The 15,858-nt window shown below is 38.0% G+C and overlaps 1 protein-coding gene across 4 annotated transcripts in view; it reads left to right on the top strand.

Annotated features, from left to right (window-relative positions):
- Gulp1 (GULP PTB domain containing engulfment adaptor 1) overlaps positions 1 to 15,858 on the top strand; it is a 280,339-nt gene that overhangs the window by 206,459 nt on the left and 58,022 nt on the right. The gene's annotated exons all lie outside the window — the stretch shown is intronic.

Raw genomic sequence — 15,858 nt, 5'->3', positions numbered from 1 at the left:
AGATAAACTTGTTTATTTCAAGTCACTCTGGTATCCCATTTCCCTTAAGTGAAATATTTTATGTTAAGATAACTTTGACCACATGCAGCACAAGGAAGGGCTAATGTAGATTAAAAATAAGCCATTTACTTATATAATATGTATGAATTTGCAGTAGTTTAATGATCTCTTGTGTATTTAAAAATACCCATAGAAAAGAGCTTCTGAGAGGACCTTTCAAAGAGTACAGTAGCCAGGCATGGTGTGGCTATTCTCCTAGTAGAAAAGAATAAGCCAAGAGGACTGGAGTATAAGGGTACACAGTGAGTCCAAGGACAGGGATACACAATGAAGCCCTATCTCATTAAACAAACAAACAATGATAACAATAATAACAGCAATAAAATATATATTAATAAAACATTTATATTAATTCTGTCTTAGTCCATTAGTTCTGTTCTAAGTAAAAGTCTAAGACACTCTAACTTTAAAAAGACAGACATTTCAGAGGCCCTCTGTGGAAGGTTCCTGTCCTGTTCCCTGTCTTCCACTTCCGATGTTCATCCTGTTTGCCCTTCTGAATGAGGATTAACGATCTTCCCTAGGGTTGTCCTTGTTGTTTAGCTTTTTTAGGACTATAGATTTCAGTATGTTTATGCTATATTATGTAGTTCATATCCACTTGTGAGTATATATCATGGTTATGTGTTACCTCACTCAGGATCATCTATTCTAGTTCCATCCATTTGTCGGTAAATTTCATGATTTTTTTGGTTTTTAACTGCTGAGTAGTATTATATTGTGTAGATGTATCACAATTTCTGTATCCTTTCTTCAGTTAAGGGACATCTAAGTTCTGGCTACTACTAATAAAGCTGCTGTGAATATAATTGAACAAATGTTCTTGTAGAGTCAGATAATAGGGGAGGAGGACCTCCCCTATCAGTGGACTAGGGGAGGGACATGGGGAGGAGAGATAGGGGAGGGTGGGGCTGGGAGGAGGTGATAGAGGGGGCTACAGCCAGGATACAAAGTGAATACATTGTAAATAATAACAATAATGAAAAAAGAAGAAAATGTCTGTTTTAAAGTTAAAACTACCCTTAAACAATGTCATCATTTTATGTTAATATGTTAATTGTTAGGATTATAAATCTGTCATATGTTTAACCTCAAACAATAAAATAAAGAAATATTAAGCAAAGAAAAACAAAAAGACAGAAATTTACCCTTTCTGAAAGCTTGAATTCTGGGAAGTCAAAAGTCAAGCTATTCACATGTTTGATGTTTGGTGAGGGATTGGTTACTTCTATGATGTGTCTTGAATTTTGTGAAAATAAATACAGTGTTCTTACTCAAGAGAGAAGCCATACCATTAGTTGCCTTGAGTATTATGGTCTATTTACAAGGTCAAAGACCTCATGACCCAAGAACCATCTCAGAGATCCACTTCTTTTAGAGTAAGATCTTGTTGTGTAGCCCAGGCTAACTTTGAACTTAGGATCTTCGCACCTTTGCCTCCACAGCACTGGAATTTCAAGCTAGTGGCTCCAGCTCTGGCTTAGCACTTCTCAGTAGTTACACGTAGGAAAGAAGTGTACTTCCTGGCCATAGTGGTCTCCTTTTCTTATAAACCTAACTACACATAAAGATGACTAGAATTTGCTTATAAAACCTTACTTGAACTTTTCATGTAAAATTGAGTCTGATATATGAGTTCCACATGATATCCAATGGAGTTATCCTGATAATGTCAATCAAGTCCTTGAATTAGTAATGCAAATATCTTGTTTATTTAGTTACATTAAGGCATAGATGGCACACTTAAATTAATCTTTGGATGCTATTTTAACTCTTATTGTAAAAGCTGAACACATTATTATTTATTAATGTGTGAGTGAGCAAGTGAATGTGTTTTGGAGGGTAGTGGTGTGCAGGTGCGTCCATGCCACGGCCAGAAGGTCCTCTGGTCTCGCTCGTTACTTAATGGGATTCAGGAATAAACCCAGGTCCTCAAGCTTACCTAACTCTACTTATTAAGCTACCAGACTGGATCTCCATGTGCACTGTTTGTATGTAATTATACATGTGTCTAAGTAAAAGCATTAAAAAAGGCTTGACAACTCTTTTTAAAAAATGTTGAACTTAACCACTACAGTGCATTTTCCCCAATAATTATCTTCCCTTGATTCAGTACAACAGAATATCTCTAAAATCACACCAACTATAACACTTTGGAGATCGAAGCAGCAGCAATCATTCAGTTGTCACCAACGGGTACAATAGAAGAAAATGCAATGACACCAAACCTCCAGTGTTAATGATACAGAGATTAGAAAATTCTGAAAAGTGTTTATAATCTGAAAAATAAAACTGACAAAAGATGTTATGATTTGTACACTTTAAATGCCCTGAAAGGTTCTAGAAACTTATTTGGGCTTTTAAAAGGTTCATAGTCATCTGGAAGTAAACCTGTGTACTAAAGATTTTAGATTTAGGCCTTCAGTTCTGTCTAACACCCTGCCCTGCCCTATATAATGTAAACACGCACATGTAGTATGTATTATGTAAAGCCCTGAGGTGCACTTTATATCCAAAACTTAACTTATTCAATTATATTTATTTAGTAATTTTGAAGAGTGTTGTTTATCCAGGCTTATAAAGAATAAAATGTAACGGCAAACGTACTCTTTGATTGAAAATAGAGAAGATGATGTGTTGAAACAAAGTCAGTAATAACAGAGAAACTACATTTATCATGCAATTATAAATATAAGAAAAGTATCTAGTAGATCATTTGATGCTTAATGGGCTGTCAAACACATATATCTACAGGTGCAATCACATAGATGGCTGCAATTCACATGCATAAAACAGCTTTTTTATTTTACTCAGCAGTGAGTCCCAAAGGTACCCCTTCCTTTCTGTGTGCTGCTCCTGAATAAAGTATGTCTTACTTTAGGATAGGCTTCTAGGAACTCCACAGGATTCTAGAGCATGGTGTTACAAACCTATCTTTCTGTGTTTGCTTTATTTTCTTTGCATCATTTTTTCCTAATTTCTTTTAATCTATGACTTTTAAAACCCATGAGTTTAAGCTACTTTAGCTATATTTTGATATGGAGTATTACTGTTTTGTTGTTGTTTGCTTGCTTGTTGTAATTAGGAGTTCTATTTTTTTTTTCTCTGAAGGAGTATGCTTGGCCCCATAGGAACTTGAGATATCATGAAGTTCCCACTGTCTTCACCTCTTCTGAACCTCCTTGATGCTTTTTTCTTCAAAGGAAAACCACTTTTCCTTGGGCACTAAATCCCTGTTGCTTCTCAGTGAGAGTTTTTCTTCTTGAACCTTGCCTTTTAACCGTCACGTGACAGGAGAGATGACTCTGATCTTTTTCTCCCTTTTGTCTACCTAAATTTCTTAGGCTTTGAATCTTTTATCAGTGATCTATATTACCTTTCACCCCTTACTGAGTTCACTTCCCCTTAGTCAATTGTTCAAACATTCAGCATTTTAACTCATAGTTTATAGTCATTGTGACCCAGATAATTCCATAAAACAAAACATTTTAATTTACAGACTACAACAGTTTATATCCTGCAGGATTACATGATCTACCTGTCAATAAACAATGACAAATATCTGACATAGTATGCTGAGTCTGCCTGTGTGGCCCAAATCTCATTTTTCCATTGTCTTTTCTAACTGAGCAGTGAATTTAGTGCAAAACAATTATTCATATGAAAAATCATAACTGAGGCTAAATGCTTTACCTTAAGTCAGTAAGACTATCTATCCACTTGCCTATGTATTGAAATTTATACATATAAATTAGGGGCATTGAAATAGTTTGTATCATATTTTTTAAATACTGTGTTTGTACTTGTGTGAGCTGAGTGGTTCAACAAAACAAGTTTTAAGTTTTAAACAAATAACGTTTGCTGAACCCTTGTGTCATTTAAGCATCTCAAACTATCTTTTGTAGCATATATAACCAGCTAGATGATCTTACCAATGGGATCACCACACACAGAGTTCACTATCTACTTCATTTATAAAAGATAATTACAGTGATCTGACAAATCAGTTCAATTATTAAATTTAGAAAACTGCATACAACAGGGACACTTGGCCAACTATATTCATAGCAGCTTTATTCATAATAGCCAGAATCTGGAAACAACCAAGATGTCCCTCAACAAAAGAGTGGATACAGAAATTGTGGCACATTTACACAATGGAATGCTACTCAGCTATTAGAGACAAACAAATCATGAAATTTGCAGGCAAATGGATAGAACTAGAAAAGATCATCGCTGAGTGAGGTAAGGAAGCAGGAAGACACACATGGTATATGCTCACTTATAAGTGGATATTAGCTATATAATAGAGGATAAACATACCAGAGCAGTAGAAGAGAGGGAACAGAATGGGAGTCTACCACAGATGCTCTCTAAAAGACTCCACCCAGCAGAGGATGGAAGCAGATGCAGAGACTCACAACCAAACTTTGGACAGAGTGCAGGGAGTCTTATGGAAAAAGGAAGATAAGGAAGGACCTAGAGGGAACAGAATCCTCACAAGGAGACCAACAAAGCCAAAAATGCTGGACCCAGGGGCTACTGCAGAGACAGATGCATGAACCAAAGACCATGCATAGAGGGGAACTAGAACCTTTGCTCAGATGTAGCCCATAGACATCTCAGTCTCCATGGGGTTCGCTAGGAAGGGGAGAAGAGACAGTCTCTGACATGAATTCAGTTGCCTGCTTCTTGATCACTTCTCCCTGGTAGGGCAACCTAGACAGCCCAGACAGGAAGAGGATCCCAGCAGTCCTGATGGGAACTGTTAAGGTCAGACATTATGGGGGGAGGACTGCCCCTATCAGTGGATTAGGGGAGAGGGATAGGGGACGAAGAGGGAGAAGGAGAGGGTGGGGCTGGACATGAGGAAAGAAACTACAACCAGGATACATTGTTTAAAAAAAATTAATAATAATTATAATAGAATAACAAACAGAAATTTTAAAAAGGATAATGTGAAATATTATAATATAATTATGACCTGATCATTTAATGATATATTTGGTGAAGGTTTTGTAATCTAACATTTTATAAATAATACCCCTACTATCTGCTATATTGCTGACAAACATGCACCCTTACATGGACACACACACACACACACATATAATATGTATATGTATATACATTTCTCAGATTTCCACTTATTAAATGCCTGAAATTATAGTAAGAGCATGAAAATCACCAGTAAACCTGTCTTGAAAAATGACCTTTCTTCTTTGCATTTAGCAGTGTAAAAGCCAGAAACCATTTAACTACAATCGATTTTCACAATCTTCCTCAATTATTTAGTTCAGAACAATTTAATTAAGGAGACTGTATTACTTTTATCAATATAATAGCTCTCATTCGCCCTTCTGAATGAGACAGGTCTATCCAACACCAGCTTATTAAATATGAAGCTATATTGTTGGTGTTCTAGGCAGCAATCAGCTGTTTCCCTTAGTTGTATTGCTGCTGGCACTTACCAAAAGTGCATCTAGATAGCAGTCACTGAAGCAACTTAGGAAAGCAGAGCCAATATGAAAATCTGTTACCCATTCAGGAAAATATTATCTTTAAGTAATTGAGGTAAATGACATTTATACACACTTTTGTGGACATAGGGATGATAAATTGATGCTTGTATAGAATGAAGATTCAAAGCCTGTTCTCTGTGACCAACAGATAGCTTTACATCCCTGCTGATAAAATTAGACTTTATTGCACAATAAAAAGTCAATGTCTGAGGTCCACAGTTAACAAAAATAACATGATTGACTCTAGTGCTTACACAGAGATTTGTAATTTACACAATTTGTGGATAAGTAATGAATTTTTTTTATCTTACTAAATCTTTGAATATTTAAATTTAAGTGAAACAGAACCCACCACAACAATACCATCTCCCAGAATCTCTTTACTCAGCATTGCAGACTTTCAGGGGAGAGGATAATAACACTGTTAAAGCAATTACTTGCCCTCCCTCCCTTTGTGTTTACTCTAGCCATTATTCACCAACCCAAACACTTCGTATTCTGCCCTGCAGGATTTTCTTTTTTCTTCTAGTTAATCATGGACAAAAACTTCTAAACTGTGAAGCAAAATAAACCTTCCCTCTTTATTCATTTATTCATTACAATTTATTTGCTTTGTATCCCCTCTACAGCCCCCTCCCATGGCTCCTCCCAGTCCTACCCACCCTGCCTCTTCGCCTCCTATGCCCCTTTCCTAGTCCCCTGATAGGAGATCTCCTCCCTTTCTATTTGACCCTAGTCTATCAGGTCTCATCAGCTGGCTGCATCATCTTCCTCTGTGGCCTGGAAAGGCATCACCCCCCAGGGGGAAATGAACAAAGAGCCAGCCACTGAATTCATGTCAGAGCAGCCCCTGTCCCCCTTACTAAGGAACCCACTTGGAGTCTGAGCCCCTCTTGGCTTCCTCTGAGCGGGAGGTCTATGTCCTTTCCATGCATGGTCTTTGGTTGGAATATAGGTCTCTCTAGGCCCCCCTGGGCCCAGGTTATTTGGCTCTGTTGTTCATCTTGTGGAGCTCCTGTCCCCTCCAGGTCTTTCTATCTCCCTCTTCTTCCATAAGGTTTCCTGAACTCTGCCCAAAGTTTGGCTATGAGTCTCAGTATCTCCTTTGAACTAGGGTAGGTAGAGTCTTTCAGAGGCCCTCTGTGGAAGGCTCCTGTCCTGTTCCTCATCTTCTCTTACATCCGAGGATTTTCATAGCCATAACTTGACTGATAAGCTCCAGTAATGGAACATCATAGTAAATATTCAGTGGTGCTAATTGGTGGTGACTACTGTCAGGTGTTAAGAAAAAAACAAAACAAAACAAATAAAATTGTCTTTAAGAAAGAAACATATCTGAGCTTTAAAATAAGGAAAATTGCCACGTTGAATATAGAGGTACATATATCATTTGCTAATTGGAAGAAAGGCCTGAATTGTGACAGCACATCAGGATAGCTGCTCACATTTACAAATGGTGATAAGAGAATTAGTGTATTAGCTGCTGAGGCAAAACCAAACCATATTGCAGCATGTCTTCAGCTGCTTACAGGCAGGCTTAATACAGGGAGGCAGACCCAATTGATCACAGAGAAGCCAACTGGCCTGCCTGCCAGGATAAACAGCAGTTTGGCGGTTCTTAGAGCTTCAATTTTCCCATCTGCTACCTACAGTTTCAGTGGTAGTTTCCTACTAGATTTTTTTTTCCTTGAAGCTTTTGGGTTTCAGTAATTAACTGTGTTGATTTTGTGCAAAGATGAACCTGACCTCTGTTTAAGAGAATTCAACCTATAGACCCTATTGTAATATCACATATTGTAATATTACAAAATGATATTGTAATATCATTTTGGTTTGTAATATACAAACCAAAATGATGCAGACCTGAGCCCGTCACAGAAAGGACTGTCCGGGGAGGACGTATTTACAGAGTTTGCTGTGATGTTAGCTAGACTCCCCCATGCAATCTGATTCGTCTTGCTGAAGCCTTTTTTGTACAGTCCTGCTTAGCCACATCTACAGGTTTCTTTGACTTTTCTGTTTATTCCTATATCTAACTACCTGGAATGCAGTCTGGCACATAGTAGGTTTTCAATAAACAACTGTTGATTAGAAGAATCCTGCAGAGCTTGTTCTTATTAGTACAGATGCTGATTGATTGAAAAAAAAATGTATTTCTTGTCACCAGCTATTAGCTGTGCCAGTTGTTTTAGTTCTTGACAATTTTTTATTGCTGTTTGTTTACCATTTGACTTTCTTCACTTGAGCCTACATCTCTAAGGTTAAGAGATTAAAGTCCAGAAGGCCATGCCTGTATCCATAGTGTAGCTGTCTCCACCTGCGGATGAGCACCCTACATCAGCAATCCTGTATTCCATCAGTTAGGCCACAGTAGTCTGTTAAATGAAATCAATAAAGGAGCAATTCACATGTAATAGTAGCCCACCATCTCTTCTTACTCAAACTTCTTACTCACAGCTTCCCCTACCCTGGAAAGCTGATCCCCTCTTTACCCAAAGCAATAAGGACTGCAGTTTGTGAAGTAAAGTCCCTAATGTTGTCATTCATCTTCTTTGATGAGGCCTTCTTCAAAATGGCTTAAGATTTCCCAACCAAAAATCAATACTTGCAGCCAGCAATCTTTGTTTTGGTAACTACTGTGTATTTGACACACAAATACTGTGTATTTTTTTTAACAGTCTATTGAATTTCTCTCAGATAGTGAGATTTTAGGTAGGGCAGGGTGAATGAACTGTGAGATAGACTAAAAATACCTTCTTTGGTCCTACAAGGCTAGGGTAATGCCAATAGCAGCGTTAGTCCATTGAGAAATTAATTCTGTTTCATTCACTGCTATGTCTCCAGTCCCTAGAATATTACTGGGTGTACAGATAATACACAGCCAATGTTTAAGGAAATGTGTTAGGACATAGAGACAAAACTAATAACCATATACGTAATTACCATGACCTTGTGGTTTCTTTGCTGGAAAATACTAGGAAAGCTATCTACTAGGAAGGAATGAGAGTGTTTCCTGGATGTTTAACCAAACAGGGTGGGAAAGGTGCATATTGAGCCCAGGAGGGTAGATAGGTCACTTGAAATATTAAAAGTTCTTCAAATGAATGCATTTAACATTTAGGGTAAAATCAGGTTGAAAGTAAGAAGGATGCTATGGGCAACCTAGGGATCCCTGGGATAGCCTTCTCAACATTGAAGCCTCTGTTCTGCGGGTCTCCCAGAGTCCAGGCAAACGATTCCTGGAGCCAGATGGTGCAACCCGGAGAGACCTGAACACTTGGAGAACAACACTGCCATAGGCCTGTGGCCCACTGAGTCCGTCAGTGCCCCGTGCACATGCACTGTGCTGCTAACTGTGCCTGCACCACAACCTGCGCTTACCTTCCTCCCTTACACTTCACCTGCCCAGGCAGGCACTCTCACGTGCACGCTCCAACGCTTGTGCACTTGTGCCTGCGACCTTCCTCCCTTAGCTGCATCTGAAACACCAGCACCCACTCTCAAATCACTGGACCTTTCTCATCTTTCTTGAAGAATACTCCAGACTTCAGAGACAGATGGTCCCAGGCTACAGTACAGGCTCCAGGAACAAACAGCAAAGGCTACTGACCATCAGGTGGCTACAGGCCGGCATAAGAACACATCCAACAAAAATCAGGACATCATCGCTTCACCAGCAAGCCCCAAAATCGTTGGATATTTTAATTCATTGGAAACATAAGAAAATGGTTTTAAATCTATGCTTATCAAGTTATTAGAGACACATAAAGAGGAAATGAACAAAACTCTCAAAGAAGTATAGAAAAATATAACCACAAAAATAGTGGCACATAAAAAGGGATTGAACAAAGCCTCAAAGAAATACAAGCAAATATAGCCACACAAATAGAGGCCCATTAAGAGGAAATGAACAAAAAAATAGATGCCATCATGGAAAGACAGGGATCTACATTCAAACAGATGAAGGTAATGGTGCAAGACATGAAAATAGAATTAGAATCAATAAAGAAAACACAAACAGAGAAAACATTGGAGCTGGAGAACTTAGAGAAAATATCAGTGACCACAAAGGTAAGCATCACCAAGAAAAAACAAGAGATGGAAAAGAGAATCTCAGGTGCTGAAGATACAATTGCAAGAATGGATACATCTCTTGAAGAAAAAATAAAATCAGAAAAGTTCCAAAGACAAAATATTCAAGAAATCAAGGATTCCATGAAAAGATGAAATCTAAGAATAATAGGACTAGACAAAAGAGAATATTCCAGGTTCCAAGATCCAGAAAATATTTTCAAGAAAATCAGAGAAGAAAAATTTCTCAACTTAAAGAAGGAGATGTCCTTGAACATACAAGAGGATACCAAATAGACTAGACCAGAAAAGAATCTCCTCATGTCACATAATAGCCAAAACACTAAATGTACAGAACAAAGGGAAAAAAATGTTAAAAGCAGCAAGGGAAAAAGGCCAAGTAACATACAAAGGTAGACCTATCAGAATCACACCGGACTTCTCAACAGAAACTATGAAAGCCAGAAGGGCTTTCTTAACATCAATGGACTCAACTTGCCATACAACTTTTACAACACTGTTTTCCCCATTTTATGATTGAGAAAACAGACAGTGAGAACTTTGCTCCATATAACATGGAATGAGTCTCTTGAATTTAGTTTTTTGCTTAAAGTACAAACCAAAAGCCTGTTTGATGACCTAACATTTTCACTGTAATATGTAAGAGAATATATACCATAAACCTTAACTAGTCAAATGTAAAGACTGTCACGCAATTAAAACTACTAGCCAGATTTAGTGACCATGTCACTTTTCATTCTTTTCTGTTTTGCTTAAGGGAAAAGGAATGAGTAGTGTGGGAGAGGGAGTTTGTAGGGCTGTGATTCTTCTAACAGGTCTATAGCCTCAGAATGTCCCTTCACCTCCTTAATGCCTGGATTTCCTCCATAAAATGAGGAGATGAGATGGAGTACCTCCATAGCCACTGCATTTTTCCAGTCATGTGCTTCTTTCTCAGAAAGAGAAATCTCGTGCTTTTTGTTTTCGTATATGTTCACTGTGTATTCGCTTACACTTCTTTATCATTTATACAAGTGGACGCCTTTCTTTCACACCAGCTGCCCCAGTTCCTCACTGAAGGGCATCAGGCTGTGGAAATCCTGTTTCCTGCTGTCTTTTACTGTGAGGGAACTTTAAGCTCCCTGTGAGAGCCCTATACAGCTTAGTGTGGGCTTTCCTTTGCAGAAAACAGGTTTGTTTGGGCTTACATTTCCTAATCTTCTTTTAAAACCATGGGTCTACCAAAACACCATACCCCATATGTGTCTCTAATAAGAACATGTAATTTCACAGAAAATAATCAAATAAAATGAAAAACTTCAAATTAAATATAAAAGGTAAATAAACCTTTAACACTAAGCTTATTTTTAATCTTCTATCCAAATATCCTGGACCTGCTTTAAAAGGCACCCTAAGATTGGTTAAAGTTTAAATTAGAACTTGTCATTTTGGTGGGTCTATTTTTATTTTTTTTTTTCAGAATTATTGTTTTGGCAATCAGATAATCAGTTTAAATCCAGTTGAATTTGACCTTTCTTTAGCAGCTGGCAGTTAAGATGTGCTTTGTAAAAATGGCCTTTCTTGTATTGCTTGGCTCTGTAACATGGTAATTCAGCCAATAAAATCTATAAAATTAAATTGGCTTTCTTCTACACAGCTAATCTACTAACTTGATTGAGAAGTGAAAAAGTTAAAAAAGCATAATTTTAAGTCATATGGTAATGTTGTCAGCTTGACTTAGAAAAATCATCTTATTATATTTATAGTTTGTGTTGCTGGTTACAAAGTTACTTTGCCATTTATCAGAATATCATTAATTAATATGCCTGCAATATTCTTTACTTATTAATCTTGGTCTTTAATTTTTTTAAATATTTTAACATGTATGTATTTCCCTTAACATTTTATTTATTTTTTTAATTCTTTATTAATTATATTTATTCACTTTGTATCCCCCCTGTGGTTCCCTTCCTCTTCCTGTCCCAATCCCTCCCTTCCTCCACCCTCTGCATGCATGCTTCTCCCAAATCCACTGATAAGGGAGGACTTCTTTTCCTTCCTTCTGATCCTAGTCAATTAGGTCTCATCAGGAGTGGCTGCATTGTCTTCTTCTGTGGCCTGGTAATGTTGCTTCCCCTTCAGGGGGTCCTTTAACATTTTAAAATGTTTATGTAGTGAATACATACAATAAAGTGACATGTTTTGAATTTGATATAAGTAAAATATATATTTTAATATTCTAAGTAGTGAAACATTTCTGGATAGACTCAATAAAACCTTAGTTACTTAATTGTTTTTAATTTTAACTTACTTTTTCAAAAATTTATTTAGTTCTTATCACTTTATATACTGATTGTAGCCCCACCCCTCTTCCCCTCCCAGTCCCACCTTCCCTCCCCTTTACCTACTCCCCTATTCCTCAGAAAAGGGGAGCTCCCTTTCCCATCCACCATAGTTCAACAAGTTGCATCAGGACCTAGAGTGTCTTCTTCCCCTGTGGCCTGGCAAGGCAGTCCTGCCAGGGATAAGTGATCAAGAAGCTGGCAAGTGGGTCCCTGTCTGATGCAGTCCCTGCTTCCCTTGCTAGAGGACCCACATGAAGCCTAAGCTGCCTGTCTGCTACTTTTTGTTTTTAACATTCATTATTTCTAGAGCGATTTTTAAATAGTTGAAGGAGCAAGCAAAGTAGTTTAAATGGCCCATATTTATGTTCAAGACTGCTCTCTACTGGCAGAAAAGCAAAGGCTAACACAAGCTTCAAAAAAGTTCATTTTCAGTAATACTTGAAATAAAGGTGGAATTCCCAAACTTTTCCATACTTTTTTAAAGTTTTTTAGTGTGAATATAATGAGAGAAAGAAATCAATGAAGAGAAAAGGATAATAAAATAAATTAATTGAGGTCTGCATAACTTTAATTCATTGATAGTTATGGGTATTTGATAAATATGAATACAATAATATTCTAATGTAATCTTTAATAATTACACAAAATATTTTATATGCTAGCAAACTTAACGAACATTTTATACTTTCAATTTCAATAGACTGTGAACTATAAAATGTCCATATTTTTTTTGTGCATCTGTAAGTTTTCTAGTAAATTGAACTGAAAGTTACATGCTTTTCATTCTCTTTGTGGAATATAAAATTCCGTCTACAGTTCTGTATTTATCAAAGTCATTTTGAAATGTTTTCTAAAAAGACTAGGAATGGACCAAACGGTTTTTTTTTTTTTTTTTTTAACAAGGTCAATAAGTTACAATAGGTGGACCTTTATGTTGCCACTAACAGCAACATCCTGAACTGTATTGCTTAACTCTCATTGCTTTGTGGTATTGGTGACCTCACATTCTTATTTTCCTTGCCATTTTTTTCTGAATACCTGTTATACTGTGCAGGCAATCAACTAGCCTGCCCTTATAGGGTCCTGACAACGTCCTGTATCAGTACCTGCATCCTGACATCATCTGGGCCAGGTACTTAGTGGCCAGGCTGCCACTAGCTAGCTCTTTTTCCGCTTTCTCCTCTAATGCTCCTCTCCTGCTCTTTCTGCTTTCTCTGTCAGGGTGTCCCTCCCCATCTGTGTCTCTGTTTCTGTCTCTGTCTCTGTCTCTCTCTTCCGGCCCTCATGGCTCACTCAGACCCTAGTTCTCTTCTGCTTTCCTTCTCTCCAATAAGCTCTTTCATATAATATCTGTTGTGTGCATCATTTTAAAAATAATAACATATAATAACATACCCTAATTCCTTTTTAACGCTGGTATCTTCTGAGGAAACAACAACTTGGGAACCCAAGGTCTCCATCCTCAAAGCCTCTGTGTGAACCTACTAGACTCTGTCTCTGTCTTTTTGTCTCTCTCCCTCTTTTACACACACACACACACTCAAGTACTACCTAGTATAGTTTCTTCCAAGCTCCAATTTTGTACAAGGTTATTGGAGTCTGCATCACCCTTTAAAGGTACTCTTAATATAAAAATAATGAATTACTTGATGATCTTTCCATACACACATAGCGTTTTATTCACCTCCTCTTTTGCTGTCCCCATCTTGTCTAAATTTTCCCTTTCTGCTTTCATGTTGACTCCGGCTTCTGTGTAGAAGTTTTATGATATTTCTTCCTTTATCTCTGGTATATGGGTGTTAAGCTAATTTGTATACATTTAATCCCCACAATTTTTAGTCTATTACTCTGGAACTTGTAACTTTGATTTTGATAATATGGCAATTTTTCTCCTTTCTGTTTCTCCATGTGGTTTGGTGGTAGATTTCCTGGTAAGTGTTTCTCACATTCTTCAGGATTATGTGATTGAGATACTGAACCCAGGGGCCTGCATTCCCCTCCACAGTCTCTGAGTCATTGGAATTTCTGTTTGTAACTATTTTATTGATAATGCTGATACTTCTTGTCCAGTGAACAAATTTTGGTCTAGACTGCACTAGACTGGTTCTCTAAGAGTTCTATTTTTAATATCTAACTTTTATAATTTTCTATTTCCTTTGATTGCCCTTTCTTCCACCAGATATCTGCTGAATCATCTTTTCTGGCTGGCGTGCATTTCAGCTTATCAGTGAATGCTCCTCCAATGGTTCTGTCTAGAACCCACAGGCCCACACTTTCTCCTTTTCTTTCTCAGGGGTGCCTCATGTCAGTCATTGCCGCCATTCCTACTGGAATGTAAACTTTGTAAGAGTGTTTTTGTTTTTTGCTTCATTTCGTTCTCTAGTATAGCCCCAACTTCTATAATATTACTTGAAAAATACTAAAACACGGAATAGTATATTTTACATTTAGCACAGTGTCATGTATTCACAAAATAACCTTGAGCTTCCTGTGTAGGAGGGGATGCTTAGATGATTTTGAGTTTCGTGTGTGAGAAAGGATCTCACTGCATTGCCCTGGCTTGGTATGTAGACTAGGCTGTCCTTGAACTCACAGAGCCCCGTCTGCCTTAGTGCTGCCGTTAGAGGAGTACACTCTCATGCCTCTCTACTGGACTTTTTATTTTCCTGCCTTAATACCTCTTGAGCACTGGTATTATAGGCTTAGTGTATTATATGTGATTCTGGGGCTTATGTGTGCTACCTAAGTTCTGTACACACTCAGCTTGAATGATCATTCTTGGTGAATTTCTTCAACTTTATCCTACTATTGTTACTTCTCAAATTGCCTAAATCATATTTTTAATATCTATGTACTATTTTGGTTTCTAAGTGACTTTTTTGGAATTGCGTTTTTGAAAATAATTTCATTCACTTTACATCCTTGTTGTAGCCCTATCCCTTATCCCCTCCTAATCCTACCCTGCCTCTCTCCCCTCTTCTTTTTTTCCTTTTCCTCAGAGAAGGCAGCTCCTTTTCCCATCCATCCCAGCTCATCAAATTGAGGACTCGATATCAGGACTAAGCATGTTCGCTTCTCCTGTGGCCTGGCAAGACAGTCCTGCCAGAGGAAAGTGATCTAAAGCTGGCAAGTGAGTCTGTGTCCTATGCAGTCCTTGCTTCTTTTTCTAGAGGACCCACATGAGGCCTAAGATTTCCATCTGCTACATCTTTGTAGGGGTCCTAGGTCCCGTTTAGATATGGTCCTTGTTTGATGCTTCAGTCTCAGCAAGCTCCTCTGGGGCCCTGGTTTGTTGGCTCTGTTAGTCTTCTTATGGAGCTTCTGGTACCTCCAGGTCCTTTTCTCTTTCCTCCCACTTTTCCATAAGACTCCCTCCATATCACCCAGTGTTTGGCTGTGAGTCTTGGCATCTGTTTTGATGCACTCCTGGGTAGCCCTTCTCAAAGGGGTACTCAAGCAGAAACTCCCAGTAGCAGAGACCATAGAGATTGAAGAGGACACCCACTAACTAGACTAGTCTCCCAGCAGGGGAAGGGAGTACCAACCCACCCACAGAAACTTTGATCCAAAATTTATGCTGCCTACAAGATGTACAAGGATAAAGATAGTGCAGAAAGAGCAAAAATTGAAGGAAATGCCCAACCAATGCCTGGCCCAACCCCAAATCCACCGTATGGGAGAATGCCAACCCCTGATACTATGAACAATACTCTGTTAAACTTGCAGACAGGGGCCTGACAGAGTTGTCCTCTTAAGTGATTTTTTTCTAATATATATATTTTTAGGGATTAAATATATTGACCTTAAGGTTTGTTTTAGTTACTTTTCTATTCTTGTGAAGAAACCAAGGCAACATATAT

Source organism: Psammomys obesus, unplaced genomic scaffold, assembly GCF_907164565.1.
Source record: "Psammomys obesus unplaced genomic scaffold, mPsaObe1.curated_primary_1811, whole genome shotgun sequence".
Taxonomy (NCBI): Eukaryota; Metazoa; Chordata; class Mammalia; order Rodentia; family Muridae; genus Psammomys; species Psammomys obesus.
This window is presented reverse-complemented; position numbering and strand designations above follow the sequence as displayed.